Below are 19,107 nucleotides of genomic sequence, written 5' to 3'. Positions count from 1 at the left end.
TCTAACACGAATGAATTAGTAAGACATTGCCTTAGTATACGGCTATTTTTCAACAGATGTAAGAAGAATATGAATTAATTTTTATGATAATCACTTTGCATGTATGCGTGCAGGTCTGTTTCCTGTTCTTCGCTTTGATCACATAAGTTGTTTTGAACTATCGGACATGCCATTTGGAGGCGACAGATAAACAGATTAATACGATTGATCCTGTGCACTATTATACGCTGCTTATTAAGATTTAGTATGAGAAAAAGTAACCATATGCAGTTAATGTAGAATCAGTACTTAGCAGATGTGTACAACAACTGAAAGTGATGTCACAAACCACATCCAGGATGAAGAAATCATCCTGGATGTGGTTTGTGACATCACATCCATAAGAAATATGCCATATTTGCTGATGTAATGTCAAAGAGTGCGTGAAATCGTTTCAGCGTTTCCTCAATACTGAAAAGACTTCGCGCGCGAAGATATTTTTGCATGATATCATGGATCAGGTTGGAAGTGTACGACTTAACGTCTTTAATATAGCTTTACATGATAGAAATTTTTCCTACAAATACCAGCAACTGTATCCCGTTTTTGTTACTTTTTGACAGTGTATTTAAGTATACATTATGTAATTACATTTTTAATTTCATATGTAGCTATATTACATCAAATGATTTATACTAACTATTCAGAAGTATCAGAACGAAATCTTTACTTAATGTGCCAAACTAATTATTGGTGAGAGATTGGCTTTTCTTTTAATAAACTACTGTATCTGACGGCATTAATCATTAACATTCGGTTTCTTGAAGATCAATACGTTGAATTAAGGGAGCAGCATATCAGTCACCAAACTTCTGTACTGTCGATTTGTTTTAGTAGGTATAGTTTATTTCTAGAATATTGGAATTGAATATTGGCTGTCGTGGTTTGACATTTGAATATTTGGAATATTGGAGATCTCGGCTTTGAATGTTGGAGATCGCGGCTGTCGTGGTTTTATTACATCCCAAATAATTTATTCTGATGAATTGGCAGTCCTCGTTTTCAAGTTTCTAAAAACGCAGAAGTACCGAGGTACACATGAGACCTACAATTCTTTAACAACTCAGTTACTCGTTATCCAAGTTTCAAAGGTAAGAAGCATAAACACCAATGAATAAAACAAAATCTGCTGAAACTGAGTCAAACAACTTTACAAAAGTTTCTCATTTGCGTAAAATATCGCATGATGGCAGAAATCGTGAAAAGGAGCAGTAATACACACCCTAAATTAATCCCCTAAATTAATCCAAGATGGAAACTGCTCTAATTTTTTTTTAATCTAGGTTAACAGCTTGCTCGCGTATTGGTTAAACGGCGCTTGAGCTCTATTTTTGAAACTTTAAACAATTTACACAGTTGCTTAAACTAAGGAGGCACAAAGGCTTAAACTAGGGCGTCAAGAAACGCTCCTGCCCTTCATTTTTGCAAAAATGCCTTTTAGTGCAGGGGGGGGGATCTCAATTTATCTTCTTTTTCTTTTTTAAATTTCTTTCGGGGATGGTACCATTAAAAATGCAGATAATCATGATTTTATAATAATATGTCATTGAAAATAGGTACAACGCAGCTTTAAACTGGTGTAGATAATTGCATTGTATACAGCTACTAACTTTCGTATTTTTTTGCTTTGCTTTATAATTCTTGTATATAAAAAAAAAAACTTTTTCCAGTCCTTTTGGATGACAATGTATTTTCTTTTCCCAGCTGCTACCTAAAACCTGGATAAGAAATGTTTTTATAGCTGAATGACGACGTATTATTGCTGGACAGACTGTTTCAGACGCAGTAAAAGCAAGCGATAAAAACACCGTTCTGTGACTCTGAGTGAAAAGATAACATACTTATCAAGCTCTCTCTTGATGGGATCGTTTGGATTCGATGATTAGGCTTGTCGCGCGTTAGAAAGGGCCTCTCCTTAAAACCTAGATCAACTTGCGCACATATAGCTTGCCGTTAATCATCGATAAGCATTATGAATTTGGACGCTAAATTTAGAACCTTAGAATTAGTTTCCATAAGCATCAGATATTTGATATATACGTAAAAACTAAGCTAACTAATAATGGAAATGATGAAAATTATTGTTTTTGATATATAAAATTGTATCAACAAGCATTATTTTTTCATTTCAAGTCTAGCATTGGTACAAATGGAATATTTATATGGGACATTCATGTAATAAATTTGCTTCATGATTAGCTCACCAGCAGATGAAAAGTGAAAACCGCTGCACGCTGGTACTTCGACTTTGGTTCAAATCCCAGAGAACAGGCTGATTGCATGGGTGTTTGTGCTTGTTTCTTTTTATGTCTAACACAAAAACGAACCAGTTTCTCTTGAAAGGTCCTCTACGAAAGCATTCTTCCCTTCAAACAGCTTTCGTATGCTTTTCCATATTCAAATAACTGATCGATTTTTGATTATTATCTCTTATTATATGTTGATATTTGTCACTTAAGCGAAATATTAATGTATAGATTTTCTGAAGGACCATAAAATGCCCTCGAATGTTTGAACTTGAAATAACAGAGAACAAATTTCCAATGTTATTTGAAGGAAATCGCTTAATAAGTCGCTTACTAAGTTGCAGATTTTGAAAGAAATTGTTTTAGTTTTTAACTACTTTTTTGAAGTAAAATACTACAAGGTTATTAAAACCTTTCCCAACCATGAGCATAGCATTTCTCCTATTCTTTATAACACATACCGGCGAAAATCAGTCAATGAGCCCTAAGTAACTTTACAAGTATTAGAAAAAAAGTAAGTTCTGTATTAAAGTCTCAGAAAAAGGCGATTTAACTAAAAGGATTTAATCTAATTCTTCCCCAGTTTAAAAACATTCTTATATGATTGAATAGATGCAAGAGAGAATTACTAGCCACTCTTATGGCATTAATAAAAATAATGGCTGGAATTTTTCATTTGCTTCTGAATCTGTGTGACTGTTGAAATCAGACAGACGGAGCTTTTCCCTCTGATTATTTCATAGGAAGAGTGATTACAGTGTATCTTTGAGTGTCTTCGACGCTTATTTTATTAATTTATTCCAACTCCAAGCTTGAAGTAAAAAATAGAGTTATTCAATATTCCGGGATTTCATAAAAATACTCGAATTTGCTTAAACATTTTGTTAATGTAAATGTGTCGATATTTTTGTTTGTTTTGTAAATTACTAATACGAATTCATGCAAAACGTAAATGGAATTTGTAAATGAACAATTTTCTCAAGAACTCCTGCTTTCATTCCTAAATGCGAGTAAACTCTTCGCAAATTGTCTAATCTCATGATGATCTAATTTTCATAACTACAGCATTTTTTTTTCTGCTGATAGCCATTGAATGAAATATTCATAAGTATTCCCAATTAATAGATGTTTTAATTACTCTAACATGAGCTTTTAGTAATACTAATTAAATTACTATTAACAATACTTTGTAATTGTTACGGTTAACTACCAGAGTTAAATCATAAGTAATTTAATAATGAGTAAATATTTAAAATAATATGTAACAAACGTTAGTTTCAGCTTGCAGTAACAGTTTAACGATGAATTGAAAATGGTTTTGGGATAACATCAAGTTAATTAACTCTTATATGATAAAAAACAGTTTGCTTTAATGTCATCGAATTGTTCGTAAAGTTGACGAGGTCCTCCATTTAGTTGCATAGCGTGGTAACTCGCAGACATTTTTGCTATTTAATTGCTATCTTGGTAATATTTTTTGACAGGAGGATGGAGTGAGTAATGCGAATCAGAAGAACTAGAATGAGCAGTCGAGTCATTAGGCTTTTTTTTTTATGCTGAAGACCAGAAAAATGTGCAGATCCCTCGCCAGGATTCGAACGCTGCCCCCTCCACCCAAATCCGCATCGAGTGTGCTTCCAATTACGCCACGAAGGCATGCTAAAAGGAAGGAGAAAATACCTTATAGCAGTATTGTTAAAAGCAACGAGTTAATAAAAACTCGAAATATAAACCTCAGAACAGCACTTATTATCTGAGTTAGCGCGGGACGCATAGTCAGAGCAAGAAGAATGATTAGTTGCCCTACGTTATAAGAGTTCTACAGCGTAATAAGCCGTTTGAAGTACTCAAGTCTCATATCATTGTATTCAGGAATAAGTGCTCTCTGTGATATTCTTTCGTGCTAATGTTAATGCCAAGTGTGTTTTCCTCCAAGTTCAGAAATTTGTGATTATATCTTAAAAAATTAATATCTCAGCTCCAACTAAGGACCCCAAGTAGACACCTTTTCGAGGGACGTAAGTTGTTTTGTTCTTCTTTTCAAACTTTCGTGTTGTTAGCCTCATCGGATCGGTGCTTTACTAACTGACATTCTTATTTTCTATATGTATGCTTTAAATATACTTAGCATACTTCGCCATTACTTCTGGAATGTAAACAGCAGTCATGTTAGAACAATATTTCGCTGCTTACATGTAATTTATTTGTTCAGTCAGAGCTTTAAAGGAAATAAACACAGTTAATATAATTTGTCTGAGAATTATTAAGCAAATCTAATCCATCTCTTTATAAGTTATTCTTCACAGTTAATTATAATGACTTGAAAATAACAATATTTCGCTATAGCGTAGGAAAAGCTATCTGAAAGCATAATTAAATCCTTAAAGAAAAGAATTAATTCCTCTATTAATTTCAACTTTGCTATGAAATCTAATACCACTTTTCCTTTTTAACCTCTATCAAATGATGTGCTAACTAAGTCAAATGACGAGCAGACTTATTATAAGGAAAACTTCATAAGCATTATTTCCGGAATTAGATAAAGGAATCTGAAGCAATTTATAGTTTAACTCTTCGCTCAAACATGCAGTTCCACTTTCTTTCAATTTCAACAACTACGATGACAATTTACATTACGCTCCCAAACGAAAACTATTTGGTAATGAAATCTCGTCTTTGGTAAGTAGTCGGTTTACCCGAAAATAAAAAAGTTAGTAAAGCAGATTTCGAGATTTTAATTTTCAGCAAAATAGATCTGCACATGGCAAACTTACCAGCTCATCTCATCAGTTAATCTCACGAGACAAAATTTTTATTGATACAGCATTTATTGAACTTATTCCAAAATCACGATGAAATACAGGACATATAAGTAAAGCTGTAAAGTCTAGCTTTAAATTCTAATTGTTTGGTTGGTCTTAATTACTATATAAAGCAAGATTTTGCGCTACCACAGCGTTTAAAATTGAATAAATATTTGTAAAGATAAGCATAATTACTAAAACATTTACTGCTAACTTGTGACTTGTAGTTATACAAATTCAAAATAAGCTGAGTTTGAAATTCTTTGTTGTTCACAGGAAGCATTTTTGAAGAAACTCTAACGTCTTAATCTGAAGAGATAAAATGCTAACTCAGTTTATACTTCACCAACACAAGGTTCGACAATTCTTTCTAAAACTTTACTTAAATCAGCTGGAGCTTCTTAAAGACACTAAGCACTCTCTTAATAATGATTGACATAGATTATAGCTTGATTTGTCATGATATACGTCTTGATAGCTAAACTAATAGCTGTATCTCTTCAATTGCCTTTTTGTGCTCATTGAATTCTCATACTCCTCGAACGAGTGATATCGTTGAATGCTGTTAATCGAATTCACTCAGGAAATGTCAGTACTAAGCAGCCTTTTCCTTCGAGTAACTAATTAAGAAGGAAATCGTAACACATATTTTATAGACCAGTTAGTTTAAAATATAAATCTTTCCGTAAAATATCAATAAAAAACTGATGAATTTTACCGTTTCTTGTTATTCATGCTCTACCGCCCAAACGGTGTCAAGCACTAAATGCCACTTTTGAAATAACATGCCAGTGAGCAAAAAGTAACTGTTTTCGTCGAAAGAGATGCACAAATACCAAATTCCGACGTGAATAAAGATTCGCTTCTAGTCAAATAAGGTATACCTGTGTGGAGAAAGACGCGTAGGGGCCTAAGCGTTTTTAAACTCAGACAAAATTCCTGAAAGTTCAGTACTGAATATAATTTACTGCATCATGGTTAGGAGAAGGGCATATAAAGAATTGCTGTTGTAACTTTAGAAATAGTACACACCATTATATGTGCTATATATAAACAATTTTATGCGAATGAAACGAGTCAGAAGACCTGTTTCAAGACTCTATTCTCAAAGCCAGCCAAGACCAGTATATAGCATATAATAGCGACTAAATTATATTAAATAAATGCAAGAGAAGAATCCATAAAATGTATTTAATATATATATATATATATATATATTTTAAATTAATAGTATCTTTTTAGGAAAACGCAGGAACACAAGAAAATGCAACCAAAAAAAAAAAATACGAAAAGCACAAAATTTTGGCAGAAGGAAGAAAGACAAAGCTTTTGCAAAATTTAAAAGAAGACTTTTATGTTCGCTTAACAACACATTGAAAATTTGAATAGTTCATACCGCTGAACTGTGATATATTTGATCCTGATATTATGATGTAAGAAGAGTTGATTGTTTTAAAGAAGGATGTTCAAGCACAAGCCTTTTCAAAAATACATGTGTATGACAAATTTTGTTATTCTGAAGTCACCTGAGATAAATATCCCAAAATAAAAGTTGTTACTGAAAAATATTAAGTTTTCTCTCTTTTTTTATCTCGAATAAGCAGAATTTAGTCAAGTCAATAATTTAGTTATGGAAAGCAGGAGACAAGTATTTTTTAACAAGGTGGCAAACAAGCGGTCGAGCTGTGCAGTAGCTGAGCACTGGTAGTTCTGTCTAGAGTTCGAATCCCGGCGAACGGGCTGGTTGCATAGGGCAATTTTGTGATTTTCCCATATGTAAATAGTACACACCATTATATGTGCTATATATAAACAACTTTACAATTAAACAATTTTACAATGGTATACAAGCCAGTTTTCTTAGAAAGTGCTCCACAAAGTCATCCCTTCCCTTAGGCAGATGGCCCTCGAGCGCTTTGCCGCAATCAACTAAACCAAAAGAATTTTTAACGAGGTGAGTTAATAATTAAGTATTTTTATGGCGAATATGAAAAAAACACATGAATATACCAAACGCAGCGATCAATTAAATCGAATTTTTTTGTAGTTAGAGCGAGTTTTTTGTAGTTAAATCGAATTTTTTTGTATTTGCGATTTTATTTCGGAAAACCCTTTTGTATTTGTAAAATTAAAAATAAGAATAATACAAAATAAAATAACTTGTAAATCTAATAAAACCTTTTTCAAAGCTTTTGTTCATATTCTTAGTGCATATTGTAATTATCTTTAAGTGCAATCACTTATGTTACCATTTAAGTGCAATTATTTGCATTATAATTATATCGCATGCTGCCTATTATATAAAAAAGTGTAATGGGTTCGATAAAGAAAACTTTTTTTTTTTTTTTTTTTTTTTAATTAGTCTAAATGAACATTTCTCTCTGTTTCTAGAAATGGAAAGCACGGCCCGTAAAAACTGCAAATATTTCCGATCGCTATTCATGGAACTGCTTTAAAAAACTACTAAATGAACTAGAATTCATTGCAATGAAGATTTTGTTTCATAATTTGCGAAGATTTTAAATAATATGGAAAATATCTGCTGTGGCGTTTTAAAATTACAGCTGAAAATCCCATCAGTAAAACCATTTGCGTGAAAACGCAAAATCACCCCGAGCATTTATTGAACGTCTAAAAACCCACTATTATCTTTCTACTTCCGTCGCTACTGACGTCATTCTCATAATTGCCCACTTTTTTTAATATTTATTCGGGAAAGTCGAGAATACATTGTACCACTCGATGTTATTATTCAGAAAGGTAAGAATCCTAAATTAAAACGCGGTTTCCCACGGCGTTGGTGACTCTGACTTCAATCCACTTGAACGCTTGTTCCAGATGAGTGAATGTGGAGGCCATTGTGACTCTAATAGCGGGTAAAATGAGTTGGACACGTGTCCCTGGCCACCAGCGACAGTCGAAAAAGTGACCACTTTATGGGGTGCCACGTGCCACGGTGCACCGGCCCTCGTGCGGTAGCCCGGTGCGTGTGCGGCGGTAGACTGCTGGCGAGTGAGCTGAAGAACGGTTGACATTCATTGATTCTTTAGGGACACACAGAATCTCCTAGTTGAAGTGGCGAGACTCGAAAGTCATTTATGCAGGAACAAAAAAGAAATAGAGCAACGGAAATTTAGTTACAGGAAAAGAGGCGGCAGCGGAAATAATGCGTTTTATAATTAAAATGGTAACTGGCGACTAAGCTGAATATCAGTGTATGCATAACACATTAGCAATCATTGAAAAACAGATTAACTTACGCATTGTAAACTAAATGCTGTATTGTAATAGTAAAGAAGGCTTTCTTCTCATACTGTTAAAGGCAAGATTTCCGACAGATCTAGATAATATTTGAGATACCGGTCTCGAAATAAAAATGAAATAAGAGCTATGTAGCTGCTACGACTCCAATATATGTTTATAACATTTTCAGTCCTTAGTGGTTTAGCTTAATTCCAAGCCTATGTGACAGAGAGTAGATATCTTGCAGCTGGCAAAACGATTTTTCAGACTGTATTTTTGTATGAGAACGTAAGGAGGAAAATGGTTTCAATCCGAAAAATTGCAGATTGCTTTCGAATTTCCTAAAGAATCCATTGAAAAGTTTTAAAATGTTTTAATAGTGAAAAACTTGAAAAACATATATATATATAAACAAAAATAATGTTTTGTTTTCATGTTTAAGAATATATCTACTATACGCTACTTATAAATCTAAATTTTTGCTGTTGACTGCTGAATAAAATGAAAAACTCAAATGAAAAATAATTTCAAATTGAAATATTCCGGAACTTTTTCTGCATTTCCTTTTGTACATAAAATGGTATGTTTAGAAAAATACCGAAATACTAAAAATGCATATTATTATCTGAATCGAATTTAAATATCTATCCATCTCTCTATGTATATTCAGAGAGAGAGAGGATGGCAGTCTATTCATTTCGATAAAGTTTCATCATCACCGTCTGATTCCTGGATGTCGACATTAATGTGCATAGAAAATAAAATTGGAAATTTTGAAACTGATATATCGTAAAGCATTAGAAGCGTATTTATTTTATATATAACTTTTATGGCATAATATAAGAAAAGCTTATGAACTAAACAAAAAGGATCTGTGAGGTCAATTTTGCCCATTGAGCTGCAAAATTTAAAACAAAATTAAAAAGTAATTCTTTAAGCTATAGCCTGAACGAAGTATTACTTTAGCTCATAGGCTATAGCTTAAAGAATTACTTTTTAATTTTGTGGCATAATATAATGCTTGTTTCAAAATGTTATTCAGTACACAAAAAATAGCTTTTTAAACAATGCAATTTCTTCGGCTGATGAGTAGAGTGTTATTATAATATCGAAAATAAATTAAAAGACAGTGTTTGACATTAAAAGACATTGTTTGGCAAAATCTCTCTTTTGTTTTTGAACTTTATCTTTAACGAATACAATTTCATCTCAGACTGAAAACACTAACACTCCTTCGAGGTATTAGTAGTAATATAACATAGTAGGGATTGTGCCTGTAACTAAGTGTAACTTGAGACAAATCCTTAAATAGACATGTACGCGACATTTCGCTATATCTAAAATGAAAGAGAATGTAAGAAGGTGTAAAAGACCCTCTTTTACGAAACTCAAAGTAATTTAGCAGAAGATACTTCTTGTGCTTACTAACCAGCCATCATATGGCGTAACCCAAAAGAAAAAGAATTCAAATTTAAAACAAATTAAATTTTAAATTAACCCGAAAGGTTACGCAGAAATGAATAACGCGCAAGTTACCTCAAACCGGCGGGACAAGCAGTATTGGCAAGAATAACGCAGCACCGAAAACAGACTGCTATCAAAGAACTGCAACTAGTAACGTGCCTTCAGCCGGCGGAACACGCCCTGATTACACAATCTGAAACCTTCCTTTAACTACTATCTCTTTCTACCCCATTTGAATACACTGGAACTAAAAATTAGCATTCTGGCAAGAAACGGAAAGGGGAATGATAGTAAAGATATTTAACATGAAATAACTGGTTTGATAAAAATAAATAATCCTTACGACATAATAATTTCTAATTCTTTGAGTGGCAGTAGTAACTCTGAACCATGATATATGAAAGCCACATCAGAAGGCATACGCTTAAAATGTTCAAACTAACTTTCCAAGTGTATGAAGTTACAAAGTAGAATTTGTAAAATTAGGTAATGATGAAAATACAGTATTTAATTATAGGCAGTCATAAACCACGAGATATTTTCCTACTTTCGCATGTATGCTTAATGCTCAATGCTCTTTCCATATAATATGGTTTTAAAATGAAATTCACAACAACGGTTTTCAGTTCTTTAACCAAGTCAGTGTCTATATCACATGCATTTCAAAACATTTGATTAATCGAAGCATTTTAAAGTAGGTATTTTGGGGTACATCAAATTAAGCTTCATGGTTTGGTAATAGTTTTAGGCGCAAAGATTTTCGGCTTCGCTTTACCTTTGCATTATTTACAAATCGAATACAGAATGATACTAAGGTAATCTTATTAGAAATTAGCTATATAAGTGATTGCAGAAACTTCACTTAGAATTAAATTTCCTTGGAAAAAAACAATATGGCTTGCGGCTTTTCCCGTGGCTCATGTTCTGATATTGTATGAGAAAACTGCTGTTCTGTTGCCGCCAAAAGTAGTTCGAAAAACCTTCAATGAAATCGTTTCTATTACAAAGTAATGCACAAGCGAGAAAAATTGTTTTCCTATGTTTTATCTTGCATATAGCCTCAAATATTAATAAAACTCAGATGCATACAGACACTAATCTTTGTAACGATATTTGTTAAAAACGTGTAATCAGTATGAAACTGTTTTATTGTTTACAACAAAGCATACGAGGACTATCAGCCTAACAAAAGGATGCTTCGTAAAGGACTAAGGAAACTGACTTGTTTTCACTTTACATATGGGGAATAGCACGTGACGCCAATGTAGCCAATAAATTCGTCAGAATTCGATCCTAGATAGAACTACCAGTACGCAACGGTTCATCCAAAACTGTAAGTAGAAAGCACACTCCCAGCGAGGCTCTTCAATTTTTCGATATTTAATTTCATAATTAAATAAAAATTTCGCTATTATTACAAATAAATTACTATTTAACTGTTAAAAACTTTATTCACCTTTCGTTCACATCTAATAATAAATTTAAAGCTGCAACGGTTTTGTATATGGGCTTACGTGAACAATAAACATAATAAATTGGAGTTCATCCGGGGGGGGTGTTATAAAAGAAGTTTTCGTACTCGCAAAAGCCTATTCTTTGCCTTTCGAAATACTTGGCATCTTTATACTCCACATCAGTTCCAGCCTAAAGCTGAATTTGCCTATTTATTAATCACTACTATCATTATAAATGAGCGCTAAGGCCTCGCAGAAATAAATTATTAGGACAGGTTAAACTAACTGAAGATAATTTTTCACATTCCTTGCGAAATATTCACACAATATAATTGTAGTTTTGCGGTTCGTGTTTCAAAAGAAATTATTATCACCCAAATATTTTCTCTTAATTTGATTTCATAGAAGTATCATTACATATTAAAGTGAATTGCTGCTGTGCGGTTTTAGGCTTCGTCAGAAATTGTAGCGGCAGTTAAATGTGAAATATATTCTGTAATACAATTTAATTGTAAAAAGAATGAATCTTCACTGATGCTATGAAATCGAATGACGGATAGAATGGAAACGGAATGCAGCAATTCGAATTTTAAAATTCGGTAAAGTACAATTCTTAAATTATCATTTAATTGTATAGATAACTTCAATGAGTTTCGTGGAATCTAGCCCAGCTCCCTCTTTTCCATGTACTAGCATCACGTATTTACACGATAAAATAACACACGCATTCTACTTAGAGAACAAAATTTTGCTTTTTGAAGATACAGGAGCCGTTTCAGATTTTTTTCAAAGTAAACAGAACTTTTTTATTAAATTAAGGCTAATCTACAGCTAAACTTTATCTAATTTTAGAAGGAATAACGAACATTTAACGTTTTACTTGGTTCACTGATCATGGCAAAGCATACGAAGTCTCTTTGCCTAAGGGGCCGACCAGCGGCCGAGCGGTAAAATCGCTGAACACTGGTAGTTCGATACGAGGTTCGAATCTCCCGAACGGGCTGGCTGCATGGGCGTTTTCGTGGTTTTCTCCATGTGTAACGTGTATACGAGCCAGTTTCCCTTAGAAAGTCCTCCTCGAAGGTACCCCTCCCCTTAGGCAGATATCCCTCGTGTGCTTTGCCATAATTAAATACACACACACTCTTTGCCTAAGAAGAAATGCTTTCTTAGAAGATTGTTCGAAAGAAACTGGTTCATATTTGAGTTGCACATAGGACCTTTTCCCCAGGAAGGGGGGGAATAACAGCCTTTTCGTAGGAAATCGAACTTGAGACGAGCTATCAGTATTTAACGTATTTATTACGATGTTTTATATCTTACTCGCAGCCGCCCAACAACATAATGGTTAGTGACTCTGACTGCCGTAACGATTGGCCCGAGTTAGAATCCCGGGGAAGGCATGGATCTTTGTAAATGTATAGTGTCTGTGAGGTCTGGGGGCACTCTAAATATGTGGTGAACCGGAAGTCCTCTCGAGAAGTTGGTGGTAGGGAAAGAGAGGTGGGAAACCCTCGGACCCGACTCCCAGTGTGCGCTTCTTAAGTCGGAAGCCTCCTCGGTGGCGTTACGGTGTGCTCTTCTTCAAAACATGCGGCGAAAATTGGGAGCAAAGTCGTACTGTCACCTGTATAGTGCCCAAGATTCTTCCTATCGACAGGCGCTATCTTGCCTCCTTACCACGAATGAATTTCGTGGGCTTGCTCTCATATCAGACAAGCGAAATTAGACGCAACAATAACATATCTTAACCGTGATCTTTGCTTCTTATGACAAACTGTGGAGGTCGTGAAACTCACTTAATTTTTGCATTAAGCTAGAAGTTTTGTAATTAAATGTTGAGTTAATTTTAACGACGTTAATTTATTAGTGATATATCATGTTTATAAGAAAATAATAATAATAAAAAAAAAAGCTAAATATCTCTGTTATAGAATATACTGCACATTAAACCTCAACAGAAAGCAAAACTTTTTCTTCCTTGTTATCTGTCACGACCAAATAAAAGATTAATTATTGGATTAAACCATATTATTGGTCTTTCACTGCAATTAAGTTAGTAGTCGCGGGGTAGGAGAGCCAGGTTGTTCGGTTTTAAATTTAAACTTTGGCGTTTACGTAACATGAATCATTGTTGTTTGTTGAAACTGCAAGAAATTCTCCTCCCGATTGCTAGCGAAACGTACTGTACAGTTACACCACGAAGGCACGCGGTAAGGGAAGAAGAAAAAGGTAAAGACGGTAAAATTCTTCCTGAAGACTAAGAAGATTAGACTAGTGACTATACAAAGTCTCGCTGAATTGAACCTAACAAGACTTTCTTAAGGACCCCAGTCCATATTTACATAATAATAATAATAACAACTTTTGAAAATTCAGCTAACCTAGACCATTCGGGAATAGGGTACAGGATCAACACTGTAGCGAAACAAAAATACTTTTCGCAGCACAGAATCGAGAAGGCAACTCAAAAAACGGTTTACACTCTATGCCGGTATCCGTTGTGGATCTTATGTAAATAACTTAAAAAATTAATAATTTTAATCAAATTATTTCCCTCTTGAATATGCGGTTTTCTGTTTATAATCCTTGACTGTATTATGCATGTTGTAATCGTTTCTATGCCATATCGATGTTAGGTTGACAGCGGCCCTACGCAATGTCGAACATAACATCTGCAACCCCTCTAACTCATTATTATATCATTGTCAAAATTTCTGTTTCATCGTCTCGATCCGGTAACGGTGTCCGTTCTAATCAGAATCGGTATTTCGCAGTGTCGATCATATGTATGTGACAGTACTGTGAAGATAACCTCTAACTCATTGTGACATAATTATCAAAATTTCCATTTTATCTTACGCAGAGTCGGTCCTACGCAGTGTCGATCCTCTACAATGTCGGTTCTACGCATTATAGGTATTATGAATGCAACTTAACCATTCGAGCCCTAGAAGTAGAAACTGCAGTATTTCTAGCTTTTTTTAATGATTATTATTATTTATTATTATTATAATCATATGGCGACTGATGAACAACATGAGAACAGTATAGTTTGTGCGATATTTCCAAATCGTTATGTGCACAAAAATTGCTAGAAACTACTCTTTAAATAAATAGGCGTTGCATTCGAGTTTGAACTTATACGGCTATCAAATCTGATACTAGCTAATTTGCATTTATTTATAGGAAATTAGTTCACGGCCAGTCGTACTCAACATAATACATTAAAATTGAATTAATTAAGCGAACTCGGAATAAAGCTTTACAGTATGCAAAATGAAAGCTAAGAATTTTAAAGATAAGTATAAAATTTTCAGTTAAATGAAACACATGAAAACAAATACGCGAACTTAGTATAAAGAATATTATGGCATATTTAAGCAAAATGCATTTTAAATTGAGAGCATTAGATATGTCTTCCTTCGCGCAGAGTACTGATGGTGTTTCTCTATTTGATTCAATTTTCAAGATAGCTTGATTATTAAGAGTAGACCAAACAGACTGTATCGATAAAAATGTATACTTGAAGACATATGATGTAGCAAACACATGCTGCTTTAAAATTAATTAGATTAGGAGATACATTTCAGTGTGCTAAAGTATTATTTTCCACGCTACGTCGATATGTTTACTGAGTTTTACAACTATTCAAATATTCAAAATGACTTCATCGAGCTCTTCGTTCTATTCTAGTTACGAAAAATCAAATAAGAATGAATTTTGAAGTGCAAACAAAATAATACATTCCTCATTCTTCAGGATGAAATTTATTAGCAGTTTTAGAAAGAACGGAATTTTAATATATTTCAGCATTGCTTGAATTTAAAGAATTATTTAATTTCCCAATTGGGCGATAAGTATTAATAACATCACCTTCGTTTACCGGAGAACTGCATCTCTTTTCAGCTGAATAAAAAACAACAATTGAGATGCTGGGTTCTCGAATGACTAAAATCGGAATTAAATATTAAAATATCGTCCAGTTAATTTATCTAAGAAAGCTGCTTCAGTATAATAAGTGATAGCAGAATTTGTGAATTACATTTTTGAGAAAACTCGCTGACTCTTGATCAAAGTGAATTTCATCCAATCTAACTTCGTTTTAGGATTTTAAATCAGTAAATGATATCAATGAAAAGAAGGATCTTCAACCAAATAGAGCATTTGTCAAAGTGAATGAAACCTATTTTCAATTAAATTGTCTATGGATCGTATTTCAATGCATTGAACTATATTTTAACTACAAGTTAATTTATTACGGTAACATCCATTAAGTGGTTTCGCTTTCAGCTTGTGCTATTTCGAAAACTAACAATAAATTATAAGGTACAAACATCTTACCATCAAGGTCAGCATTTTCGAATTGCTTGCTTATTTAACTAGCCACTGTTCACCTAACCGATGATTAAATGTTTCATTCATGAAACAGTTGACTCAAAATAGCAAAATATTTAATATTCATTTAGCCACTTACTGAGACAAATCTGATCTGAAAAATTATGCGACTGCTGCTTACTGGGACATCGCTCTGACATCATATTATGTACCTTGCAAATGAATATGCACGTGCAGGTGGGAACAGTAAGCGTATGGGAAAGTGCTCCCGGATTTGCGTAGCTCTTTAGTTAATTGGGAAGCTGATCGATAGGCTTTCTGATGACCTGCAACAGGATTTTACGGAATTCCCGTTACCGTTTCATAATTTACAGTCCGGGTTATTTGCCTATTTTATTGCGTGGCCTATAATCTGGCAATCGTTGCGCTAGAAGATTTAATTGTATTTCACGTGTAAATATGATTGCATTTCAAGTTGTAAAATGTATATTATGTGAAGTGCTAACAGTTTATTCGAGAGATGCATAACCTAATTCACTTTATGTTGTACATATCATTTTGAAAACTTGTTTAAGGAAATTCTATTTCAGTTACTGGCAGAAATAAACTACTTACTTTTCCTTCTTCCCTATTGCAAAAGCTTAGAAATTTTAGATAGCATATGGAAAAGAATCCTTCTAATTTCATTTCTGTTTTAACTCCTTTTTGAAAAGACTCTATGTAAAATAAAGTAAAAGCAACATTATTCGAGCCATTACTTTGTTATCAACAATACTTTACTACCAACATTACATTTTATCAGCCATTATTTTGCTATCAACATCTGAGGACAAACTTTAATTCAGAAATAAATAAATAGAAAGCCTCTGGGGCATCAAAATATTAATGGTAGAAATGCACGAGTATTCAAAGATTTTTTTAATAACTAGATAAATTTTTGATACATTCATTTAGAAAATGCCTGTGAATGACTTTGTTTTTGTGTTCAGATTAAGGAATAAGACAGTTAAGGAATTTGTGGGCATGAAACTAAAAACCTTTAGTGCACGTTAAATGAAAAAATAAAGCTAAATTATATCCTTTCAATAATTGTACGTACAGGTAGCAGAGTACTGAAGCGGTGCCTAGAAAACTGTCCAATTTCGTAGAATGATTTTTGAAGAATTATATTTTGATACATAGGTGACTGAAACAAAAACGTTTTTTAAAAATTTATAATTTATATGTAATGAATGTTAAATTTAATTTAAAATACTTTAATACTTCAAAAGACACTTTTCTTTAAACTTCAAAGATAAGGCCTAGTCATTATCATTTTAGTTGGTGGCCCTGATTCTATTTGAAATCCAAGTTGACAAAGCATGTTATCTGTTTTACAGTTTAGTAAAAACGTAAATGTAATGGTATGAAGCTCGTTCATTAGTTGCACTACGATCTTTCTGAATAATCAGTAATATTATCATGATAATGGAGCTATTAATAAATGAACAGGAAGCTAAGGAATTCGATAAATAATGGTAAATAATTCCTATGATTTTGTAGCAAAAAGATATACTATTTCGGCTCTTAAATCTTTTGCTTAATGTGTGTTTCCATTTTTGTCTACCCTTATTTCAATTTCAGCTTATTGTGCGATTATACCCTCATACTAATAATGTAAGAAATGTCTCAAAAGCAACGTTTCACTCGTAGTTAGATTTTCAAAATTAATTAAAGACGGCTTGACTCTGTTTATATCATACGAAGAACTGATACTGATGTCAATGAATGAGTTGCTCCAGATAGCTTATATAAAACAGTTTATATAACTCGAATTATGTACATATTGAAGGAAAATCTAGTAAATTCAAGCGGCCATCTACTTCTTATGTAAGAAAATAGAATTGTCATAGATTGCACAGTATTGAATCCTTTACGAAGTGAAAACATTTATACTGAAGAACGCAATCATTCATATACGCTGCACTGAAACCTTAGCATAGTTATTTTAGCATAACTGTTAAAGATAAACTCACAAAATATAAGCATTTGCAATTAGATGCAAAGGCTTGAAGTAAAAGACAAGAGGCAATGATTTCTGTCGATTTATTTTCATTTCTGAAGCTTCTTTTCAGAAGATGTTGTAGAGACGTTAGGTTATTTTGAAACAAGAGACATAAAAAATGAGTAATGCCCTTGTCGGGACTCGAATCTGGACCCCCTCGAATAAGTGCCGAGTGTGTTATCTTTAGACTACGAAGGCATAAAGATAACACACTCGGCACTTATTCGAGGGCAATTAGATGCAAAGGCTTGAAGCAAAATGCAAAGAGGCATAAAGATAACACACTCGGCACTTATTCGAGGGCAATTAGATGCAAAGGCTTGAAGCAAAAGACAAGAGGCAATGATTTCTGTCGATTTATTTTCACTTCTGAAGCTTCTTTTCAGATGATGTTGTAAAGACGTTACGTTATTTTGAGACAAGAGACATGAAAAATGAGTAATGCCTTTGCCGGGACTCGAATCTGGACCCCTCGAATAAGTGCCGAGTGTGTTATCTTTATACTACGAAGGCATACATATAACACACTCGGCATTTATTCGAGGGCAATTAGATGCAAAGGCTTGAAGCAAAATGCAAAGAGGCATAAAGATAACACACTCGGCACTTATTCGAGGGCAATTAGATACAAAGGCTTGAAGCAAAATGCTTAATTAGATGCAAAGGCTTGAAGCAAAAGACAAGAGGCAATGATTTCTGTCGATTTATTTTCACTTCTGAAGCTTCTTTTCAGATGATGTTGTAGAGACGTTAGGTTATTTTGAAACAAGGCATGAAAAATGAGTAATGCCTTCGCCGGGACTCGAATCTGGACCCCTCGAATAAGTGCCGAGTGTGTTATCTTTATACCACGAAGGCATACTGGAAGGAGGGAGAAAATACCTTATATACTCCCCCTTTTAAAGGGCGTTTGGGGATTAGGGGACCCAGTAGCCAAGTCGTGGTGGTGACGAATTATTGCCCACTATCTTTTAATTCGAACCACTTGTGGAGTCATTAGGTTTCTTTTATTTTACTTTTTTCTTTTTCTTTTCTTTTTTTTTTTAAGCAGCAGACATGAAAAACACGCAATGCTCTCTTCGGGACTCGAACCTAGACCTCACAAACACGCGCCGAGTGTGCTACCGTTATTGCACGAAGGCATGCTGGAAGAAGGAACAAAATACCTTATAATGTTATTGTAACGGTCATGATATTGTTAATGAAGTAGCAGAAATTCTCAGTGTAATAGGATAGGGCTTTAAAAGCTTTGCTCGGAATTATTTAAATCTGCATTTATAATAAAAATCATCAAAAACGACATGTTTTATAACATCTTCGTTATTTCAGAAAAGGAAATTGCACATCTAACTAAGAAATATGATTTTTCAAACTCTTAAAGTAAACTTTTTTCGGAACGCTAAAGGAGAAATCTTCAAGTTAAGTAGAATTAAGGAAACCATGAAAATTAAAATTATGAATTATATGACGTGCAT

At 33.6% G+C, this 19,107-nt stretch overlaps 1 protein-coding gene and 1 long non-coding RNA gene across 7 annotated transcripts in view; one reads left to right on the top strand and one right to left on the bottom strand.

Moving 5' to 3' along the window:
- Positions 1-19,107, bottom strand: part of LOC118193656 (silk gland factor 1-like) — a 232,912-nt gene that overhangs the window by 85,496 nt on the left and 128,309 nt on the right. The window lies entirely within an intron of this gene.
- The window catches only part of LOC118191773 (uncharacterized), a 478,434-nt gene that overhangs the window by 351,262 nt on the left and 108,065 nt on the right, over positions 1-19,107 (top strand). The window contains exon 4 of one of the 5 annotated variants that reach the window (XR_015039052.1): positions 6,332-6,648. The exons of the other annotated variants lie outside the window; for them this stretch is intronic. This is a non-coding gene — a long non-coding RNA (uncharacterized LOC118191773). Of the gene's footprint in view, positions 1-6,331; positions 6,649-19,107 lie in introns of those variants that run through there. 5 annotated transcript variants of the gene reach the window in all.

The sequence above is a fragment of the Stegodyphus dumicola genome, chromosome X2, assembly GCF_044657685.1.
Source record: "Stegodyphus dumicola isolate Sdum_Otavi_A_Nest chromosome X2, ASM4465768v1".
In the NCBI taxonomy this organism is placed as follows: domain Eukaryota; kingdom Metazoa; phylum Arthropoda; class Arachnida; order Araneae; family Eresidae; genus Stegodyphus; species Stegodyphus dumicola.
Note: the sequence above shows the minus strand (reverse complement) of the source record. Positions and strands in the feature narration are given on the sequence as shown.